Genomic DNA, 4,488 nt, shown 5'->3' with positions numbered 1-4,488 from the left:
AGTAGAAACCTCAGGACTCCTGCTTTTCTTGTCTCCCCTGAAGCCCAGACAGTACCATGAAGAAAGGTTCCAGATAAGATCAAACAGTCTCATAGCTTGAATTAAGAGTTAGTGATACCAGGACTGGAGAGCTGACTCAGCAGCGAAAAGCACTTGCTGCTCTTGCAGAGGACCCATGTCTGGAGCTGTCCCTGCTGTAACCTCAGCTCTAGCAGATGCCATGCTCTCTTCAGACCTTCTCAGACATGTGCAAGGACACACAGGCGCACGCACACACACACATACACACACACACACACACACACCTGAGCGTATATACACTCCCCCACACATTTACATTTGTGAATATACAAATACAGACACAAACCTACACATGAGTAAAAAATAATATAAAATAAAAGAAGAAGGGGGAGAGAAAGCTAGTGATAGGAAAAAATGGAGACTGAGCTTGTGATTTTCCTGGCACCCACTGCAGATTTCACAGGCTGAAGTTCCCAGGGACACGATGTCATTTAGTGTCCCCTGCCAGTGTCACTGCGTGCTTGGCATTAGTGGGTATACTGGGCTTGCCAGACAGCCCGTGGCCTGGTTGGGAGCAGTCTCTGGCGCTGCCCTCCCTGCACAGCACATCCGGCCCTCCTGGAAATCCCACATTTTAGTAGATTTATTAAGAACAAAAGAAAATAAACACACAAACAAAAGACCCACCCCCAGTCAGCCAGAGTGAGCTCCTGGGGCTCAGTCTGGGAAACCCTGCTGGCAATGGAGACAGGAAGCAGAGATCCAGAGAGAGATGCAGGTGCTGGGTCATGAATGCATCACAGGAGGGAAAGGAGCAGGGATGCCCTCTGCAGCAGACAAGGGAAAAGGATGAGGCATGATGCAGCCCCCCCAGACTGTCTGCTGTGATCAACCGATGGCACGCTCTCTGTATTAGAGATGTCCAGAAATGACTAGGGAGCAGGTGGCTAGTAAAATGGAGAGTTAAAGCCATGAACTGGGCATGTTATTTGGCATGTTTACACACTGGCGTACTACTCAGCGGTAAAAAACAATGACATCCTGAAATTTGCATGCAAATGGATGGAACTAGGAAAAAAACCATCCTGAGTGAGGTATCCCAGATCCAGAAAGATGAACATGGTGTGTACTCACTCATAAGTGGATACTACCTGTAAAGTAAAGGGTATTGAGCCTATAGTTCATGATCCTAGAGAAGCTAAGTAACAAGGTGAACCCTAAAAAACAAACAAACAAACAAACATGGATCCACCTGGAAAAGAGAAATAGACAAGATGGCCTGACAAAATTGGGAGCATGGGGGCAGGGGGGAAAGGGGGGGTGGAAGGGGAAAGGAGAGAAGGGGAGGGAGAGGAGAACTTGAGGGAACAAGATAGTCAGGATGGAGGAAGGACAGAGATGAGAGCAAGAAAAGAGATATCTTGATTGAGGAAGTCATTATGGGGCTAGCAAGAAACCTGGCCCTAGAGAAATTCTCAGGAATTCAAAAGGATGGCCTCCAGCTAATACCTTAAGCAATAGACGAGAGGGTGCCTGAACTGGCCTTGCTCTGTAGTCAGATTGACGACTATCTTAAATGTCCCCATAGAACCTTCATCCATCAACTGATGGAAACAGAGGCAGAGGCCCACAACAGGGCACTGGACTGAGCTCTAAAAGTGCAGTTGAAGAGTGGGAGGAGTGAGAATATGAGCCAAGAGGTCAAGGCCATGATGGGGATACCACTGAAAGAGTCTACCTGAGCTAATGGGAGCTCACCAACTCCAGCCAGACAGGGACGGAACAAGCATAAGACCAAACTAGTCCCTCTGAATGTGGGTGACAGTTGTGTGACTGGGGCAGACTGTGGGGTCAATGGCAGTGAGACCAGGATTGATCCCTACTGTTTGCACTGGCTTTTTGGAAACCCATTCTCTTTGGATGGATACCTTGCTCAGCCTAGATAAAGTAGGGAGGGCGTTGGACCTTTCCCAAAGTAATGTGCCTTATCATCTCTGAGGATTGGATGGAGGTGGGGTGGGAAGGTAGGTGGAGGGCATGGGAGGGAGTGGGAACTGCAATTGGTATGTAAAATGATAAAAGATAGTTTGTTTTCTTTTTAAAAAATTATAAGGAAAAAACAAAACAAAACAAAACAAAACAAGGAAGAACAGGGAGTATGCCTGTCCAGGGAAGGGCAAGGCCTCAGGAAAGATGGCGAATTAGAGCTCATCTCTCCACGTGGTGAATCCATTCCTTACACATTCTGCCATGGACTGAATGACACGATCATTTCAACAGAACTACAGATTCTGTGGGCTCACATCTGCTCCCTCCCCCGCCTCCAGATTCCTACCTGTCTAACCCCAAACCACTTCAAGTCCTTGCAATAAGGCCCAGCCGGATCCACCTGCTCAACCCATGCTTCCACGCCTGGCCTGGGTAATCATCCACGTTCAGGTCTGTTTTCTTTTGTATACAGAATATGGTAGCTGCTAACAGTCTTGATTTATTTATGCATTAAATTGATCATTGGTTTTTTTTTTCTCTCTCTCCTAGAATATAGGTGCCAAGAAGAATGTGATCATTGTTTATCCAAACTTCTGAAGCAGAAAAGCAGGGAGCTTTGTCCTGAGGAGTGCTGGGAGAAAAACCTCTAAAGGTAATTTGTTCACCTTTGCAGCCGCCTGCAGCAGTAGACAGACAAATACCAGGTAAACTGTACAGTTGAAACTGAACGCGTGGGGAAGTAGGTGTGGGTAGTGGCTTTGAAGAGGTCTATATTCCTGCACAAGCCGGAGGTCATTCATTTGTGTAGGGATTGTGCACTCACGCTCCAGTCTCCAGAAGGCACTGAAAACACCCAATCCTTGCCGTGGCCGGCCATGAGGCTCCACACAAGCAGAGGCAGGAGCTAAGGCAGTTCTCAATGGCTGCACGGATGCGGACAGCACCTGCCATGCACACAGAAGCCCTTGGCTAAGAACAGGAGGCACATAGCGTCTCAGTATAGATAAACCATGTCCAGGTTCAGAGAAGCCACTAACCTCACAGGACAGACTTCAGGAGGATCACATGGCTCAGACCGTGCTAGCAGGATCTGTAATCACATCCACCAGCTCCTCCTTATGAGGCTGCTCTTGCAAGGGACCCAAGTTCAGTTCCCAGCCCCCACATCAGATGGCTCACAAGGGCCAGTTGCTCCAGCTCCAGGCAATGGGGCTCCATCTTCTGGCATCTGTGGGCACCTACACTCACATGCTTAGAGTCACATGCAGACACATAAATGGCCACACAATCTAAAAGTAAAAATAAGCTGTAAAAATGTAAAATAAATCTTTCTAGAACTATCTATCCATTTAATATCTATCTAATTATGGACCTAATAACCTACTGTCTATCCAGCTCTCCAACCATCTCATATTGGTCTATTTTTCTGGAGAAGACTTGATAATACAACATACCCTAATATTCCTTCCATGGCATGTTCCTTCATATAGCTTTGCGGTGAACTCCTCGACCAGCGAGAAAGAACGACCACGACACGAGGATTCTTCTCAGATCACGCTTTACTGGAGTGCACTTGGTTGAGAGATAACATGAAGCGAAGGGGCCCGAGAGCACTAAGGCAGCTGCTTATATATGGAGTTGGCACATGGGTTGCCCTGTGATTGGTTGCCACCATCAGCTGACACCAGACTGCATCGAGATAGGCCCAGGGACCCCCATTCACCGCGCATGCGGGAAGTGGGGGACAGGCAGCTCTCAAAGGCATCGCCAAATATGGAGTATAACCGGCAAGACAGGATGTGGTGCCATCTTGCAATGGCGATCCTGTCTGGCTCCCTGCATAGCTTCATGGATATCTTCCTCAGTATCAATCTCTAGGATTCATGGCCTCATGGCCTCCTTCCACGTCTAGATTTCTGAGCCATTGCAGCAGCTTATGCATAATTAGTTCTAGAGATCTTCATTTGCTCAGAGAGCTCTGAGCTACCTCTATACACATACAGTTTTTTTTATATTTCTGTGAGTTGCTTTCTATTCTGCAGTCATGACTTACAATGGACACATTGATACAGCGAAGCTATTACCATGAAACAGTGTTTGAAGCAATGTTTTTCTGTTAATAGAGAATAACAGGTTCTGAAAGCAAGTGATGGTACAGAAGAGAGAAGGAGATTTGTCTCTTTACACGGGAGCCACATCTAAGGGCTCCAAATTCAAGCCCTGCAGACACTCAGACTAATGTCACACTCCAGTTGTGGCCTCTGAGTCACTTGGACTCCCCACATTTTCCCCACCACTCTTCCCCTGGCCTTGCACTTCCCAAAGGCCAGGAATCCCAAGAACTGGAATTCAGGGAGCACCCCAGCAGATGGGGAAAAGTGTAAGTCAGGGAGCACCCCAGCAAACGGGAAGAGCTTGAGTCAGGGAGCACCCCAGCAAATGGGGAAGAACATGAGTCAGGGAACACTCCAGCAAATG

General features: G+C 47.6%; 1 protein-coding gene across 3 annotated transcripts in view; it reads right to left on the bottom strand.

Annotated features, from left to right (window-relative positions):
- The window catches only part of LOC101997958 (24-hydroxycholesterol 7-alpha-hydroxylase), an 88,093-nt gene that overhangs the window by 54,906 nt on the left and 28,699 nt on the right, over positions 1-4,488 (bottom strand). The gene's annotated exons all lie outside the window — the stretch shown is intronic.

Source organism: Microtus ochrogaster, linkage group LG2 (genome assembly GCF_000317375.1).
Source record: "Microtus ochrogaster isolate Prairie Vole_2 linkage group LG2, MicOch1.0, whole genome shotgun sequence".
NCBI lineage: Eukaryota > Metazoa > Chordata > Mammalia > Rodentia > Cricetidae > Microtus > Microtus ochrogaster.
Note: the sequence above shows the minus strand (reverse complement) of the source record. Positions and strands in the feature narration are given on the sequence as shown.